The 19,472-nt window shown below is 43.8% G+C and overlaps 1 protein-coding gene across 2 annotated transcripts in view; it reads right to left on the reverse strand.

The window, feature by feature from the left end:
- The window catches only part of PAK5 (p21 (RAC1) activated kinase 5), a 194,472-nt gene that overhangs the window by 17,023 nt on the left and 157,977 nt on the right, over positions 1-19,472 (reverse strand). The gene's annotated exons all lie outside the window — the stretch shown is intronic.

A 19,472-nucleotide genomic window follows, 5' to 3' on the forward strand; every position in this document is an offset into this window, starting at 1 on the left:
GGAATGGGCCTGGGCTGCAATACCAAGCACAGCCGCTATGTCATGGATGTGGCTGAGCTTGGAAAACAGAGCGGAGGTGCGGCCTCTTTAAACAGCTGATCGGAGGAGTTGCTGAGATTCGGACCCCAATGATCAGATATTGATTATCTATCCTGAGGATAGGTCACCAGTATTAAAGGGGTTGTCCGGGTTCAGAGCTGAACCTGGACATACCCATATTTTCACCCAGGCAGCCCCCCTGATGTTAGCATCAGAGCATCTCATGCTCTAATGCACTCTCTTGCCCTGCGCTAGATTGCGCAGGCCAAGGGCTCTTTTGTTTACAATAACACGCTTCCGCCCGGCAGCGTGTTCGGTGATGTCACCGGCTCTGATGGGCGTGCTTTAGCACCGCCCTAGCCGTTTTACTGGCTAGGGCAGCGCTAAAGCCCGCCCATCAGTGCCGGTAAAGTCACCGGGCTTCCTGGCAGCCCTATGGAGAGCGCGGTTCATCACCGGAACTCCTGAAAATGCCTTTGCCCTGCGCAATGTAACTGCTCCGATGCTCAAGTCAGGGGGGCTGCCTGGGTGAAAATTGAGGTATATCCGGGTTAAGCTCTGAACCTGGACAACCCCTTTAAATACCCAGAAAACCCCTTCAAAGAAGCACTCCCACAAAACATTTTATTCTCTGACCTGTTAGAGAGGTAAATGATATAAACTGTAGTGAAGGTAATCTTCTTACCAGTGTCTGAATTTGTGGTTATCCCCTCCCTTCTGATCCTCAGCTGTGTCATGTGACCAACACTCTGACTTTCCAAATAACACAGCATCTTGTGTGTGGACAGAAAGACAGTTTCTATGTGTATTCCTATGGGAGCCTCAATGTCAGTCTCATAGGAATGAATAGAAAAGTAACTGACTTCATATCCTGGGTTAGTCGGAGACCAGGATGTTGGTCACATGACACAGCTGAGAATCTGAAGGGAGGTTATAACTCACAAATAAAGTCATTGATAAGAAGATTACATTCACTATAGTTTACATCATGTACCTTTCTAACAGGTCAAAGAATAACGAGTGCTTCTTTAATTTGCAATAACTACTACAAGAGCTAAAATCCGCTACATCAGTTTTATGTAATTAAAATGCTTCTAGGAGAGAATACCATACTCTGAGTTTTACAATGTTCAACAGAAACTCCATATGCCTCTATTTAAAATCTGAGGTATACAGAGGGTCCACTTATGGCCGTGTACATGACCCAGTGGCCTAGTGTGGGTTGCCAGCACTCGGGGCAAGCCAAGTATTCACCCCCCCAACCTGTGGCCACGCCCCTTTTTTTTACAGATAATGTAGTAGTCACTTGCAGTCCTATGTAACACCACAGATAACACGGTGATAACTCTCTGTGTACAGATAATGTAGTAGATGGGTGTGAGCCCCCAGAATTTAGAACACGCACAGTGTGACCTAAAGTCTGGGGCCGGGCTGCTACAGTGTGGGCCAAATTCTATATCCACCCTCCCATCACTACAGAACATACAGGGTAATACAGCGCACATACCTCTTACATCCAGTGACGTCTCCTTTGATGTAGATGTTCTCTTTCCTCATCTTCTCCTTTCAGACCAGACCACCATTGTTCAGCCATTTCTCATCTCTGCAGTTTGAAAAAAAAAAAATCTTAGTTTGCTACTTTTCAATCATCCTCTCATCTTCTGGACAAATCATCCTACCACCCCCAATACTCTGCCTGCCGTGCTCCCCAATATTATACTGCAGAAACAGATAAACCCCCTGATAATAGTAGTACCATGCAGATAGTGCCCTTTAGTTATTGGCACACAGTGCCCTAAAATAACTGCGCCCAGCAAATAGCTGACACTAATAGTGTAAACATAACGTCCCCCAAAAGTAATTGTGGTAAGCGGATACTGTGCCAAGGTGCCCCCACAGTAATAGTGCTCCCAAAAGTCCCACCAATAGGAATAATTCTCTGCTAGAGCACACATGGTAGTAATAGTGCTCCTCTAGTGCCCCAAACATGTCCCCACTGTGCCCCAGAAGTAATAATGCTCCCATAGAGCCCATACTAGTAATCATGTTTCCCCTAGACCCCCAGTAGTAATAAAGCCCACCATAATGCGCCCCAGTAGTAATAATTCTCCTTATGTGACAGTGCAAAAAATACCCCCTTTTAATGCCCCCAGTTGAGCTAATGTGCCCCCATAATGTGCCAGTATAAAATACCCCCATAGTGCTCCTCTCCCCCCTTCCTCCTAGTGCCCCCCATAATGTACCAGTATAAAATGCGCCATATATTGTGCCCCAGTAGATACTCTGTTTCCCCCATAATTTGCAAGAATAAATACCCCTTCTTAGTGCCCCCATAGATGACCCCATAGTACTCCTCTCACCCCCTCCTCATAGTACCCACCATAATCTGCCCCAGCAAAAAATGCCCCTATACAGAGCTCTCCATACAAAATACTCCTTTGTGGCCCCATAGATGCCCCAATAATGTGCCAGTAACAAGTGCCCCCATAGATGCCCCCCAATCATGTGCCAGTAACAAGTGCCTCCATAGATGCCCCCCAATCATGTGCCAGTAAGAAGTGCTCCCCATAGATGCCCCCCAATCATGTGCCAGTGAGAAGTGCCTCCCATAGATGGCCCCCCAATCATGTGCCAGTAAGAAGTTCCCCCCAATCGTGTGCCAGTAACACGTGCCCCCCAATCGTGTGCCAGTAACAAGTGCCCCCCATAGATGGCCCCCCAATCATGTGCCAGTAGCCAGTATTGGACCATATAAAAAAATAAACACTTATACTTACCTCCATGGTAGCTATGCGATGCAGGCCTCTTCTGGCCTGTGCCCTGCGCTGTACGGCTCATGTGGCGTTGCGCCACCTGTACCGGCCTCTGATAGGCTGCAGGCCTAGTGCCTGCAGCCTATCAGAGGAACGGGAAAGGGAGACGCCTCTCCCTCCCTTGCCCCGCAGAACATCCATCTGTATCGCTGTCCTGAGGACGGCGATACAGATGACTACGGGGATGAGCGCTTCCACAATGGAAGCGCTCATCTTCCTGTGACCTGCCGCCGCCCCCCCCCCCCCCCACTTGTGAGCAGGGCCGCGCCGCCTGGGGCGATCGCCTCACTTTGCCTAAATGGCGGTGCGGCCCTGCTGGCGCCCCTAAAATGTTGTGGCTAGGGCAAACCCCCCCCACGTTATGCCACTGGCATAACCCCACAGAAACAGACAAGGATCGGGTTGACCACCGAACTTAGTATAAAATGTGTTTATAATTCTACAACTTTTACATAAACTCTGTGTGACTACTGAATCCGTTTTTTTGTATCATGTTAAATTTAGCGACATCGAATAGAAGTCTATTTATCATTGCCCTTTCTTAATCAATGGGTATAGAGGAACTCGCTAAAACTGAACTGAGGTTTACAATAGAGGAACTTTCAATGCAAGTGTTTTCTTTCTTCCTTTCTTTCCTATGGGAAGCATAATCTGGAGCCCATCTAAATTAACAGCATTGTACACTGGCATTGATAAATTGCAGAAAGAAAAGGATCCAAATGCTCTACAGAGAATTATATTTCTAGCGTCTCTACTGCAAATGTGTTTCAGAGGCTATTTCTGGGGCTAATGCAATCAGTGCATGTGGAGTCAGGCGGTTTCTTGCCAACAGGGCAACTGCTTAAAGGAAATGTGTCACCAAAAATATTATCTGCCAGTTAAAATCAGATGGTAGCACATCTCCTGTTCTTTAAATCTGTTTTTATTTTCTGATTGTAGATTTTTTTACATTTTATTTTCTGAACATGATTATGGGGGCGGCCATCTTGCCTGAGCTGTGCTTAACAGCATTTACAAAGCGATTAAGAAAATTGCTTTATGGCAGCCCCATGTTCCATAGACACAATGGGCAGGAGGGGACCCTATTGACTTCTATGGGAGAGTTTTCTAGGCATGCTCTGTGACCTTTGCAGAGGTCAGGAGGGAAGAGATAAGCTGTGATATCACCTATTGTGAATGGTGGATCCTCTCTTCTCTATACACAGAGGTGATATCATTACAGGCAGGATTAGAATGAGTTAACTGCAGTAAAGTCATCCGTATAAACCAATAAGTGGCACCAATTATTAGACATAGTGGCCAGTGCGAAAACTGCAGGATTTTTGGTTATAGTTTAAATATAAAAAGTGACATGTAAAATTAAAAATATCATCAAAAATCATTTAAAAATATGTTAAACATAAAAAAAGCGATTTAAACAGCAATTTTTAAATGGCACATTCCCAGAGAATTAGAAAATCCCATTTCAAGTACTCAATTAGGGCTGGTTCACAAAGGCAATATCGGTTGTGTATTCGGGGGCAGAAACTGCTCTTGTTGCTACTAGAGATGAGCGAATTTCGTATTTTGAAATTCGTTCACACTTCGTTTGTTGGTAAAAGGTGAATTGCGTTATGGATTCTGTTACCACGGACCATAACGCAATTCTATGACGGAATGCCTTTAGAGGCATTCCATTATTCATTCCGTCATAATAGAAGTCTTTGGGCCTTTCCGTTATGCAGGGGAGTCCGAATTTCATAAGCGGAAATTTGCTCATCTCTAGTTGCTACCATTGATGTATCAACTTGAATGCCGTGGACCCACTGGAGGTTTAGCCCCACTAAACTGAGAGCAAACACCCCCCATGGTTTCCAATGGCACCAGAGCAAACATAGCGCCAAGAAAGAATATGTCACATATTCAACGTGGCCACATGAAGTGCAGTGCGGCATCCTGTAAAAAACTATGGGAGGCATCCGCATCAAATTGCAATAGCAAAAAACCCTGTGTGAATGGGGCTTTGGGGAATTTCTATTATATAGTCAATAAAGGGGAGTCCCATGTTCAAGACCCTTATCTTCTAGCCAAAGAGTAGCGCAGCTACAAAGAATATGTGGAGGACCTAACACATCCATGCATTAAGCTGGCCATTCCTCGTGAACACACATGCATGCTCTGCTTATAGGAATTGTTTATTTTCTGTCCCCTTGCTAAAAAAAACAACAGTGAACGATTACCAATGATTTACATGTACACCAAAATGGTTCTATTAAAAAAAATGACTTGTTCCACAAAAAAAAAAAATCTTATGGCAAATTTTTTTTATTACAAAATGAAAAAATGTTTTGGAACGCAGCAACATAAAAACTATGGGAGAGAGTTATCGAAACTGGTGTAAAGTAGAACTGGTTAGTTGTCCATAGCAACCAATCAGATTCCACCTTTCATTTTTCAGAGCTCCTTTGGGAAATCAAAGGTGGAAACTTATTGGTTGCTAAGGCAATTAAGTCACTCCTTCACACCAGTTTGGGTAAATCTTCTCCTATATTTTTTGTCCTATATATTGTGCAAAAAAGTAGTAAAAAACTAAAAAAATACCGTACATATTTGGTATCTATGTATTTGTACCGACCTGTGGAATAAAAGTAACATGCCACATGGTGAGCGGCATAAATATAAAATGTAAAAAAACAACAACTAACAACTGATGTTTCTACCATTACACCCCCAAAAACGCTAATCAATGTTATATGTACCCCAAAAATTGTGGCGTTCAATAGTACAAATCATCCTGCAAAATAAGAAATGTCCTCCTTCAGCTACCTAGATGAAAGTTTTCAAAAGTTATGGATCTCTGAATAGGACGATGCAAAAATGAAAAAATTCATGCAGTTTTAAAAGTCTAAACGAGCTCAGTCCTAAAGTGGCTAAAGGGGTTATCCAGGAAAAGATATTGATGGGCTGTCCTCAAGGTAGGTCATCAATATCAGATCGGTGGGGGTCTGAAACCCGGGACCCCCGCCATTCAGCTGTTAGAAGAGGCCGGGCAGTCCGTGAGTGTCACAGCCTCTTCCTAGGCCAGTGACGTCACCGTACATCGGTGCAGCTCAGCTCCTGTGCAATACCAAGCACAGCCACTATACGTGTACTGCACTGTGCTTGGTAAGCGCCCGGGAGGTCACAGCTCCACATCGGAGCCCTGGTGATCGCTGCAGCTTCCTGAAACAGTTGATCACTGGGGGTGCCGAGACTCGGACCCCCGCTGATGTGATAATGACCTATCCTGTGGATAGGTCATCATTATCTTTTCCAGGATAACCCCTTCAATCACCATTTATACTACCTAGCCTATGTGCAATGCTACTGACATTGGTTCCTCCACTCTTGTGTCATACAATATCTAATAAGACTGTATAGTGTAATATTCCTTAACCGCTACCCATCTCCTGACAATGGATACCATGTGACTGCGACTTATGGAAGGTGAATCTGACACCCACGACTAATGTAATGCTTACAAATAATTATACTATTGAATTCATTTAATCAATCAATATCAGTAGCAGCGCACAGGGGCGTCCGGGGCATTAAACTGAACACTGCCATCAACTCATAGTATTACTACTGGCTGTCAGCCAGAAGTCCCCTGATTCATGTTCGTTAAGCGGACATTAATCTGAATTTGGCAGCATAATCAAGGACCTAACTGAACTGTGAAATTGAATTCTGCAGTGGAACATCATAGAACGGGTTTTATGCTAAGGCTGCAAAAAAATAAAAAAAAATGCTGCAGAATCAATTTGTCACTGAACTCCCTCCACAATACATGTCGGCAATGCTGCACTCAGTAGGAGGGGAATGACAAAAATACAATGACAAGAAACAAAGCAGCTCCGAAAAACACATAGCCAACGGATGGGAAACTGCAGCAGTGTGCTCACATTACTGCTTTGCTCAATACCGTTACACACAACCATCCCTTTTATAGAGCTCTCGAAGAGCAGAAATAGCAGCAAATTATATTCTGCAAAAAAATAAAAAGGCTCCTGATCTGGGTTTTGATTGCTAAGCAAGCAGGGCAACATACCAGAATACATCCGATTTTGGCTGCAAAATGGGGCAAATAGAGCGATCATAACTATTTTCAGGCAAATGGCTGCAGCTGAGCAAAATGAATGAGGCACATTGTATTTCACAGCTGAAAGGTAATTGGCATTGTGTGCAGCCAGTTGCCACTTAACCCTTTGCGCATAGGTTTTATACATACCTATATATATATATATATACACACACACACACACACGGAATAGGAGAATGTGATGGAATAGATTCTACAATGGAAGGACGCACTGGGACTATTTTTTCCTCTGCAGTATTTAATTAGGTTCCCCGGGGAAGTGAACAGTAGGGTAGGTGGAGACTGCAGAAACCATTCAAGATCTGATCAGCCAGGCGGACTGTGCTTTGACATGAAATCCATCACTGTACTGTGCTGAGATGCAATTGTGGGTCTTGTCTAAGAGCCGGGTCAATGATTTGTAGTACGAATGGATAATCGAGCGTGCTAATATCATTATTGGGTAGCCCGAAGAAAAAATTTTTTTCCTTCTTTCCATTACCCAAGTCTTTCTACGGGACAAAGCACAGCACAGATGTCATACTCCACCAAGATGCATCCAACATCTACAGTCAAAGATCAGTCAGGGATAGTTCTCAGTAACAATGTATAGTGGACCATAGACTAGAGATGGTGGACAGCATCTTCTGACAACCATTTGTAACAAGCTATTTTAACCCAAGGGACTCAAAGGGCAACTTGAAAATGCCTGCTTTTCTTTGGAGAGTTATGGAGAAGAGGAGTCAGCGGCTGCCATCTAGGCACTCTCAATATCCTCTAGTGTCAATTTTCATAGGAAGCCAATTATCCTCTAGGTACGTTTTTGGAGTGTTGGAGGAATCAGACAGGCAGAACATACAAGCTCCATGAGGATGATGTTCTTGGTTAGATTTGAACTCAGGACCCCAGCACGGCAAGACAACAATGGTAACCTCTGAACAGTGATGCCCCACTGTGCCTTTTCATGACATGAATGAGCGTGATAGAAGCTGACCAATAGCAGATATCTGGCAACAGTTGATCTGCTGTATTTGACCTTTTTTTTGGTCAATATCAGGTGCTGTGTTTAAAATGTCAAAAATGTATCCTTGGTTCTGCATTTGAGGAGATAGAGGAGTGACGTGAGTCCACCAATGTACAGCCTTTGCATAATTATGTAAAGAGGTTCTCTGGGATTTTCATACTGTTAGCCCATCCTTCGGGTAGGTCACCAATAGGAGATTGGTGGGGGTCCTACTCCTGGCACTCCGTCGGTGAGCTATACGAAGAGGCTGGGCCACTGTCCTCCATCATTGGTCACATGGCCTTCTCAGATGTGAACGAGACTTAACTGCGATACCAAGCACAGCTGCAATTCAATGGACGGTGCTGTGCTTGGTAAGCAGTGAGAAGGCCAAAGTGCTTATTGGAGGTCACCACGACTCAGAACCCCAACAATCTCATACTGATGACCTATTCAGAGGATAGGCCATCAATATGAAAATCCTGGAAAATCCCTTTAACCAAGGAGCTGTTTTTACAATAAGGAACATTGATGGAAAATATGGAACTTCAAATGAATGTGTCCTATAAAGTGGTGTTCTCATAACTAGCATTTATAGCTGATAAACTTGTTATGTTGTGAACTGATTGTTGGTGGTCTAATGTCTGGAGCCCATATGGATCCCGAAAAGGGGCCCCTGTTCCCGAAGCTTCTGTTCTATGCTACTTTCCACTGAAGTCTATATAAAATTTTGAAAGAGAAGAGTCAGTTTTTATTGTACAGTGGCCAAACATACATGACCAACTCTCAAATGGGAATAGAGAACTGGAGACCTCAATGCCTCATGGGTTCCCAAGAGTCTGACCTACACCAGTAATAAATGTAAACTGTAGATGAATCGGCAGGAACACAAGTAAAAAATCTGGTTAGCATGGCCAAAACTAAGACAGTACCAGCTGTAATAGGTCCTGTGGGGCCAAAAGGTTAAGGAGTCCGCTCATTTTCTGTGAAAAAACATGGCAAGGGTTTTCTGCTGTCTCTCTCTACTATATGGGTCTTCATTTGTGTAGTATATATATATATATATATATATATATATAATACATGACACTATTATCTCCTTCCCTTGGATGCTGCTTATCAAAAACTACTGTTCAGTTTACTCTACATTGGGGTTTATTACAGAAGTGGGGGCCTCTTTCTTGACTTTGCTATGACTTCTAGTTATGGCCTTTCGCGCTTGGCAACTTTTGAAAAGCAAGATACAAAGTTCTTGTATGCTACAGCCCTGGAGAAAGCTGTAAAATATAGTGACAATTAAACTGAAAATGTACAGGGTGAGTCAAAAGTCTCAGGACACACTTTTTATTTCAGAAGCTATGTCCGGAACATGGTCGCCATCTTGAAAGACACCATATTGGATTAAGAGCAAATTTTTACCAATGGTAAGGGATCATGTAGCATATAAAAAAAGACCAGCATTTTCTCAGAAATTGATTGCCGCAGTCAGATTTGCAATATATCTTGCGGTTCAAAAGTTATCAACACTGAAAATTCTAAACTTCAAAATTCTGTGTTCAGCACTAGTGATATCCAGAGGAGAAAAAAAAAACAGCAGTCTGGTTTGAAGTTGTTTGGGAGCAGCACCTATAAAAGCAGACAAACAACGCGAGTTTGTGGGCCTTCAGGTGCTTAATTTTAAGTGGGTTTGTAATAAGTGTGTGACTTTAGATTCAGGGACTTTAGGAGGGGACTAAGTCAGTTGATTATCATTGCACTGTATTGTATTTTTTCTCTTTTTTTGTGTAAACCCCATTAGTACGTGTTCCATTATTGACAGTGCAATTCAGTGCACATCTTGTCAAATGTATGCAGTCCTGGAACTGCCATTTGAGGGTGCATATCTCTGTTCAAAATGTATCTATTGCTCTCATCAATAAGTGGCCATTATAGTGTCAGACTATGCATGGTGTGCAGTCAGGGGCGGACTGTCTGTACCCGATGCACAGGGGGCTGCCCGAGTTCTCCTCACTGCCGCTGGCTGGCATTAATTATCAGATGCATAAGCATCAGGTACTTATGCATCAGTATGGTAATAGTGCAGTATTTTATGTTGCACTACCTACTTGTGTTGCCCTGCCTTCTGTCAATTTGGCCGCCATCTTGAAAGACACCATATTGGATCAAGAGCAAATTTTTACCAATGGGAAGGGATCATGTAGCATATCAAAAAAGACCATTATTTTCTCATAAATTGATTGCCGCAGTCAGATATGCAATATATCTTGCGGTTCAAAAGTTATCAACACAGAAAATTCTAAACTTCAAAATTCTGTGTTCAGCACCAGGGATATCCAGAGGAAAAAAGTGAATCTGATTGGCTGGCAGGGATCTGCTGGCTACAGGAAGTGTAAATGGGCAGTGATGGAAAGCAGTTTTGGCCTCAGGGAACTTGCAGATGAGCCATATTGAGAAGGTCCTCATATTGTAAATGATTAAACAGCCGTAACTAAGGGAAAAACTCAGGAAAAACAGTGGTATGGGAAAAAACTAAAGACAGTGCCAGTTTTTGGTTATTTTGCCTCACAAAAAATGTAATATAGAGCAATTAAAAATCATATGTACCCCCAAAAAATACCAATAAAACTGGCACCTTATCCCCTAGTTTCCAAAATGGAGTCACTTTTTGGGAGTTTCTACTGTAAGGGTGCATCAAGGGGGCTTCAAATGGGACATGACATCTAAAAATCAGTTCAGCAAAATCTGCCTTCCAAAAACGATATGGCGCTCCTTTTCTTCTGCGCCCTGCCGTGTGTCCTTACATCAGTTTATGACCACATGTGGGGTGTTTCTGTAAACCACAGAATCAGGGTATCAAATATTGAGTTTTGTTTGTCTGTTAACCCTCGATGTGTTAAAGACAAAAATTGATAAAAATGGAAAATCTGCCAAAAAAAATGAAATTTAGAAATGTCATCTCCATTTTCCTTTAATTCTTGGATTAACAAAGTTTGTAAAATAAGTTTTGAGTAACTTGAGGAGTGTAGTTTCTACAATGGGGTAATTTATGTGGGGTTTCCACCATGTAAGCCCCACAATGTGACTTCAGACCTGAACTGGTCCTTAAAAAGTGGGTTTTGGAAATGTTCTTAAAAAATTTAAGAATTGCTTCTAAAATTCTAAGCCTTCTAACATCCTAAAAAAATAAAATTACATTTACAAAATGATGCCAACATAAAGTAGACATATGGGGAATGTTAAGTAATAAATATTTTATGAGGTATCACTTTCTGTTTTAAATCAGAGAAATTTAAATTTATAAAATTGCTAGATTTTCAAAATTTGGGGTCAATTTAGGATTATTTTATAAATAAAGGTGAAATATATCGACTCAAATTTACCACTGTCATGAAGTACAATGTGTCACGAGAAAACAGTCTCAGAATGGCTTGGATAAGTAAAAGCGTTCCCAAGTTATAACTACATAAAGTGACACATGTCAGATTAGCAAAATTAGGCTCTGTCAGGAAGGGGGAAATGGCCCAGCTGTGAAGTGGCCAAGTTCCCAGTCCGTCCCTGTGTACAGTGATAGTCTGAGATAAGCTGCCCCCCACCCTGGATGGTCCAGCGCTGCCAGACACACTGTGCTTAGGTGAACGGCGCTGGTTCTTCTGAAGGCAAGAGGGGATGTCTCAAATTGCTGCTACACACAATACCTAGACTGTGACATGCATTTTGTGGTGAGGACCACGGTGGAACAGAGGAAAGCTGGATCATGAGGAAGGCACCAGCATGGTGGACATCAATGGTATTTACATGTGGTCCACATAGAACAAGTAGACTGTGTGCTATTGTCTTGCTCTTTACAACAGTTCAGCACTGGGGCATACTTTTTTATTTTTTATAGGGCCCTAAAATCTGTGGCACCACATGACTGAAAGCTCTGTAATGTCCCATGTTCTGCAATGCAGGAATGAGTAGCAAATCTGGCTGATGGGGTAATTCACAATAGAATTGTAATGTGATGCAAAATATGAGAACAGCTTGAGACGTTCCGTTGCAGAATATCTTTCACGCTCTGCTGCTTATTTCTCCAGGTCGGTGAAAATTACAAATGCTTAGTTCTTATGTTGTCTCTGATGCCTCAAAGAGAATGCTCCATCTTCTCCCGCATAATGTTGCTGTTTTTTTTTTTATACTTTCTGCAATAAATGGAATATTCTGATTTGTTCCGGCAGATGTTGCGGAAATTTCTACGACTAAATATCAGTTTCATTTACCTGATAGGGGTTGTGATGGAGGCAAGTACATGGATTTCTGCAAGCCCCTATTCAGATGAATGGAACGGATTTTCATCCGAAGAAATTTCTGCTGTAAAATCTGCCACGTGGGAAAACATCCAAAATATAAAACAAAGCGGAATATTTATCTGGAGTCCTCCAGTGCCGTCAAACCATTCTCGCACCACAATAAATGAAACAGGGCAAAATGCTGGGGTTCAAATCGAGGAAGGTTCACACATGGTGGATATGCTGCAGATTTCCACAGCAGAATAAAGGGTGTAAAATCCACAGCACATTACAGTTGCGGCAAAGTGAATGAGACTTTAGCAAATCTCATCCACGCCCTGCGAAAAAACGGAGGCGTGACAATTATTGATGTGGATTTCCCCTTTTTCGTGCATAGGTTGAAATAGGCGGCAAATCTGCTGTAAATTCTGCGAAAAATCTGCATGTAATGTGGATTTTGCAGCGGATTCGCCGGGAAAAATCCATGTTGGAAGGTCCACTGCGGAAAGTCCAACCTGTATGAATAGCGAGCTACATACAGCATCCGAAAACCCTGTAGATGAGCACAGGGAGGCTGTACAGCTGCGTACTAGGGAGCTATGGGGCTTCCGCCGCACAGTCTTATGGCCTAAGGTCAGGTTCACTTGGACTAGTGATGAACCAATCAATTCAACACTATGGTGGAGATGTCAAAACTGGTGCTAAGGAAAGCTAGCTTGGTTGCCCATAGCAACCAATTAGATTGAGCCTTTCATTCTCCAAAGAAGCTCTGAAAAATGATAGGTGGAATCTGATTGGTTGCTATGGGCAACTAAGCCATTTTTCCTTTGCACCGGTTTTGATCAATCTTGCTCTATGTCTGCAGCTCCTGGACTCCTGTGATTGAAATAAACTTAGATTATTAGAGATTATGGTGTTCACTATGGTGTTCACTGATGTGTGAAAGAGGCCTCAGGGTAACAGCACACGATGCGGATAATGTGTCGTTTTTCTGTGTGGATTTTCATACAGAAAAAACGCAGCGTAACACAGCACCAGCAAAGGGAATGAGATGAGACAAATATGATGTACACACTGGGGGAGACTTAGCAAAACTGGTGTAAAGAAAAACTGGCTTAGTTGCCCATAGCAACCAATCAGATTCTACCTTTCATCTTCCAAAGGTGCACTGAAAAATGAAAGGAGGACTCTGATTGGTTGCTTACTTTTATTGTTTACCTTTAAACTGGTTGTAATAAATCTCCCCCATTGTGTATTTTTACACACAGAAATTGACCTGACGCCTTAAAGGTGGATTTCAAAATCTGCAGCTTGTCAATTGTTTGTGCGATTCTGTGCCTTATTCACAGTGGTTTTTCCCATAGACTTGAATGGGGTTGTTAAAATGAGCAGAAAAAAAAAACAAAAACAAAAAACAAAAAAAAAAAACACGGAAGCATTCATTTCAATGGGTCCACAAAAAAAACGGAAGTTACCCCGCGTGCATTCTGTTTCCGTATGTCCGTATCTCCGTTACGCAAAAAAATAGAACATGTCCTATTATTGTCCGCATTACGGACAAGGATAGAACTGTTCTATCAGGGGGCAGCTGTTCCGTTCCGCAAAATACGGAATGCACCCGGACGCCATTCTTTTTTTTTTTGCGGCTCCGTTTTTTGCGGAGCACAAAATACATACGGTCGTGTGCATGAGGCCTAATGGTTACCAGCACACCGATGCAGGTCAATGTGCAGAAGCCCCACTAAAGATGTCAGCCCGCATGTGTTCACTGGCGAACACTCCATCACTGATTATCTGTACTCAGAGTTATCACTGTGTTAGGCTCCATTCACACGTCCGCAAAACGGGTCCGCATCCCTTCCGCAATTTTGCGGAACGGGTGCGGACCCATTCATTCTCTATGGGGATGGAATGGATGCGGACAGCACACAGTGTGCTGTCTGCATCCGCAATTGCGGAGTGTGGCCCCGATCTTCGGGTGCGCAGCTCCGCAAAAGATAGAACATGTCCTATTCTTGTCCGCAGCTGCGGACAAGAATAGGCATTTCTATAGGGGTGCCGGGCGGGTGTGTTGTGGATCCGCAATTTGCGGGTCCGCAACACACCACGGACGTGTGAATGGAGCCTTATCTGTGGTGTTACATAGGACTGCAGGTAAGACTTTTATGGCATATCCACTGGAGTCTGATAGATGCAGGTCCCACCACAGGTCACATTCTCCTATAGGTATAAGTGATAAATGGAGAGATCTACACATGTGGAGCACCTCTCCATACAATGCAGTAGGCAAGTGAAGCCATGTTCTTGAGATAGAGTCCACGTCTGTCAGACTTTTATGGTACATCCACATATCAGAATACCCCTTGTAATGATGGTCACACAGTATTGGTGGTTTACCCCATGGTTTCTATATGGGAATGCACTCTTATTAACAGATTGACCACCTGTCACCATCTATTGTCCAGCTACATAACTGCTCCGCTCAGTAACCGCTAAAACTTTCAGGGAACTTGTCACTAGTGTCCGTGTATTAAGGCAACTTAGATCACCGACATTTAACCTGAGATGCCAAGATCAATTCCAACCATAGCAACTGAAGGGTCATTTAGAGGGATGGAGCTCCCTCAAACAAGCAAAGAGCCCCCTGTGGCAAGATCACAGAAATTGCTCAGTTAGGCCCCTTTTTTATTTAAGGCAAGTCTTTAAGGAGTTTTTAAGGGAAACTGGATCTGTTCCAAAAACTTGTTCCATTTTTATGAAGGATCCACAAAAAACAAAACAAAAAAAAGCACCCTTGCATCCGTTTGCATGTGATTTTTTTTTAGAAAGAAAAAAAAAGATCCGTTTTTTTGTTGAACGGAATAACGGAGACATCTGCAATTACCCATTCAGTTTTATTGCAGTATATAGTGTTTAAGTCCCCTAGGGCAGGGATGGGCAAACTGCGGCTCTCCAGCTGTTGTAAAACTACAACTCCCAGTATGCACAGTCTACCTACAGCTATCAGCCTACAGCAGGGCATGATGGGATTTGTAGTTTTATAACATCTGGAGAGCCGCAGTTTGCCCATCACTGCCCTAGGGGGACAAAAATAATGTAAAAAGAATCTAAAAAAAATATGTAAAACATTAGTGATATTGCCATTTTCAAAAATGCCTAAACTATTAAATATAAAAGTATTTATCCTGCATAGTGAATGCTGAAATGTTAAAAAAACTATAATTAAAAGTATTAAAAACTAATAAAAACAATATACCGTAAATTTGGTATCGCTGTAATCGTGCTGGCCAGCAGAATAAAGGATTTATGATGCATTAACAGAAAATGTCTGCAGTGGAAGAGGGCTAGTCTCCTGAGAAACAACTCCTTTCATATGGGTGTATTCATCTGTCCCATATCAAGAGAGGGCTCAGGTTCTTCTCCTACGCATCAGGTTGCAATCCCGCATTCAGTAATGATGGCATCCCACTAGGTTACCTAAAGTTGGTCACCAGTGTCCCAGCACAACGGCTGCCCAATCCTTCTATACCAGTTTCTAGAACGCTGCCACATCACTGGTCCCTGGAAATCTGCCATGTCACTCAGCTACACCAGCCAACAGAATTATGCGAAGTCAGCACTGCTATATCAATATCCAGTAACTCTAACACATCTCTCAGCTCTGTTAGTGCCCAGTACCCTGCTGCATCAACTCTGCTACATCAGTTGTTATACTGGTCTCTTGAACTCTTTTACATCACTCACCTACACTGGTCTCCAGTACTCTGCTACACCAGTTCTGCTACTCTGACCTCCAGACCTTTGCTAGATCAGCTCTGCCAAACTGGTCTCCAGAACTCCGCTATATCATATCTGCTATACTAGTTTCCAGTAATTCTGCTACGTCATTACTGCTCTACTGCATCGGACTACTAGGTCTGCTGAATTGGGCCTACAACTCTGCTACAATGGGTCACCTATTCTGCTACATTGGTTTTGCAACTCTGCAGCATTTGATCTCCAGTTCTGCTAGACTGGCTCTCCACCTCTGCTGCATCAGCGCCACCTATGGCTGTGTTCCTCAAGATCTGCTCTACTGGACAAGTGGCTCACCTGATCCACCTCCCCAACTTTCACAATAGCGTTTTTTGCAGATCCGTCAAGGATCTGCAAAAACGCTTCTGTTACAATAATACAACCGCATGCATCTGTCATGAACGGATCCGGTTGTACTATGTCTTCTATAGCCATGACGGATCCGTCTTGAACACCATTGAAAGTTAATGGGGGGGGGGGGGGGGGGGCAGATCCTTGTGCTAGATTGTGTCAGAGAAAACAGATCCGTCCCCATTGACTTACATTGTGTGTCAGCACGGATCAGTTTGGCTCCGCTACATCAGGCGGACAGCAAAACGCTGCAGGCGAAACTGATCTGTTTCCGACCACCTGTGAGAGCCCTGAATGGATCTCACAAATGGAAAGCCAAAACGCAAGTGTGAAAGTAGCCTAAGAATGGCGCAATGGGAGTTGTGGGTCCAGCTTCCCCCATATTTAACAAAGGAAACCCTTTAAGGTCGCTTTCACATAAGATGTGCACTTTATTTTTGGTTTTTAATCAGGGGAAGAATTTACCATTTTTTTTTTAAAATAGAGAAAGAGTTTCTTGGCTTTCTACATAAGCTCTTTACAGTAGTGCGGAATTCTGTCAAAGAAATGGTTTCTATATGAAAATTCATGAAACGTTCCCTATATTATGCAGATAGTCTCTGACAGTGAGGCGGTGTATATAGAAGCCAGTCATTAAGATTTAAATTGAGCAGATTTGCTTGGTGCTAAGCCTTCAGGCTAGAGGCTCCTGAGAACTCCGAAAGACTCTTGGATGATTGCAGCGAGGAATTATGGCTCAGGATCTGAACTGACTCAAACAAACGCATCGTAACACCAACCTGCTGATCGTGAATTTTACAGGGGTTGTGTGAGACCCTGAAAAAAATTTGGTATGGAGAGGCATGAGGTGTGAAAAAACAAAAAATAACACTCACCTGGTCTGTTCGTCCTGGGTCCTGTAGCATGACTCCATCCGAGCACCTGGCCAGTAGTGTGACGTGCCGACTGCCTGCACGCCATTGCTGCCAGCCAATGGCCTCATAGGTTACATGCTGTGACCACTGACTGGCCAGCATAGGGGACATGTCCCACCAGCCAAGTGGGGATCGGAAGCAGTGGGAACTGGGATGACCAGACAGGGAGAATGTTTTTTTTATTCACTTACCATGCCTGGCTATCCCCAATTTTTTTTCAGAGTCTCAAACAACCTTGTCACTTATCATTTTCAGTTATGGTATCAATACAGACAGTGCTTCTTCTACAGTTTTTTTTTAGTTTTTTTTTATAATTGTGACATAAAGAAGCACTCTGGGTTTTTATTTTACATATATTACTAACTCACCACCAGTATTCTAGCAGTGTCATTTGTTACACCCGAACTCTGTTGCATCCACACATTTTAACCCTTACAGGACCATGCGATTTTCTGTTTTTGCATTTTCGCTTTTCACTCCTCGACTACCCAGAGTCATAACTTTTTTATTTTTCCGTTCACATAGCCTTATGAGGGCTTATTTTTTGCAGGAAAAGTTGTTCCTTGTAATGGCACCATTTACGGTTGCATACAATGCAGCGGGAAATGGGAAAAAAAAATCCAATTGGAATTGGAAAAAAACGCAATTGTGTCAGTTTTATGTATTGTTTTCTTTACCGTGTTCACTATGCAGTAAAAATGACCTGTTACCGTCATTCTCCAAGCCAGTACGATTACAATGATACCAAAGGATACACTTGTATCGTTTTTCTTGCATTTAATACTGGGGGGGGGGGGGGGGAATAAAAACCTTGAAAAAAGTTATATATTTTTGAAGTCACCCTGGGTATTTTGTTCTGTGATGGCTATATAGCTAAAACACCTCATTTACAATATAACAATACAGTGCTGCCACCTGCTGGCCTGTATTGGTATATAGTAATAGCTACTGAAACCTGCTTGAGGCTTCCGGCTAGTACACTAATGTAACAGGTTCCCCGATCTCAGCCGCTCTCGAATCGCTCAGATACCATGGTCAAATTTGCCCACGGCATCTGAGGGGTTAAATGTACGTGATCAGCCTTATGGCTGATTGCATACATCCCCTACGGGTCTCTGCTGTTTGAAATGGCAGAAACCTGGCGGCTATCATCCTTAACGTGCCGACTTCCGCCGTACATGTACGGCGGAGGTCGCAGAGGGTTGAACCTTTCATTATGGAACCAGGTCATATGACCTTAAGCCCAGAACTTGCTCCATGTGGCTGACTTCCTATGAACTACAGGATGACATCATCACCAATCAAATCCCTCCTGACAGCTCTCAGGCACCTCCCTGTATTATGTTGAAGATGTAATGTCTCCCCTACGTAAAGGGCCCAGAGTGGAGATATATAGTAGGTGAGTGTATACAGTGATTAGCTGCAGCTATATAAACCTATAGACACTCACTGCCTGCCTGTACTATCTGTGTGTACTGACTCCCCACTGTGCCTAGGGCCTGCAGCCTATCAGAGGAACAGGGAAGGGAGATGCCTCCCTCCCCTACCCCGCAGCACATCCATCTGTATCGCTGTCCTGAGGACGGCGATATAGATGACTATGGGGATGAGCGCTTCCACAATTGAAGCGGTCATCTCCCTGTGACCTGCCGCCTCCCCCCACTTGTGAGCAGGGCCGCGCCGCCTGGGGCGATCGCCTCACTTTGCCTAATTGGCGGTGCTGCCCTGCTGGCGCCCCCTAAAGTTTTGCACCCGGGGCGCCCCCCGACGCTACGCCACTGCCTGGAGCAGAGACCACCTCAGCAGGGGCACGACAGGAGGTGGAGCAGGGCGACTGATGGGGGTTGCCTGGAGCAGGGGCAACTGATGGGAGTTGCCTGGAGCAGGGGCAACTGATGGGAGTTGCCTGGAGCAGGGGCAACTGATGGGAGTTGCCTGGAGCAGGGGCAACTGATGGGAGTTGCCTGGAGCAGGGGCAACTGATGGGAGTTGCCTGGAGCAGGGGCAACTGATGGGAGTTGCCTGGAGCAGGGGCAACTGATGGGAGTTGCCTGGAGCAGGGGCAACTGATGGGAGTTGCCTGGAGCAGGGGCAACTGATGGGAGTTACCTGGAGCAGGGGCAACTGATGGGAGTTACCTGGAGCAGGGGCAACTGATGGGGGTTACCTGGAGCAGGGGCAACTGATGGG

This window comes from Bufo gargarizans, chromosome 4 (assembly GCF_014858855.1).
Source record: "Bufo gargarizans isolate SCDJY-AF-19 chromosome 4, ASM1485885v1, whole genome shotgun sequence".
Lineage (NCBI taxonomy): Eukaryota > Metazoa > Chordata > Amphibia > Anura > Bufonidae > Bufo > Bufo gargarizans.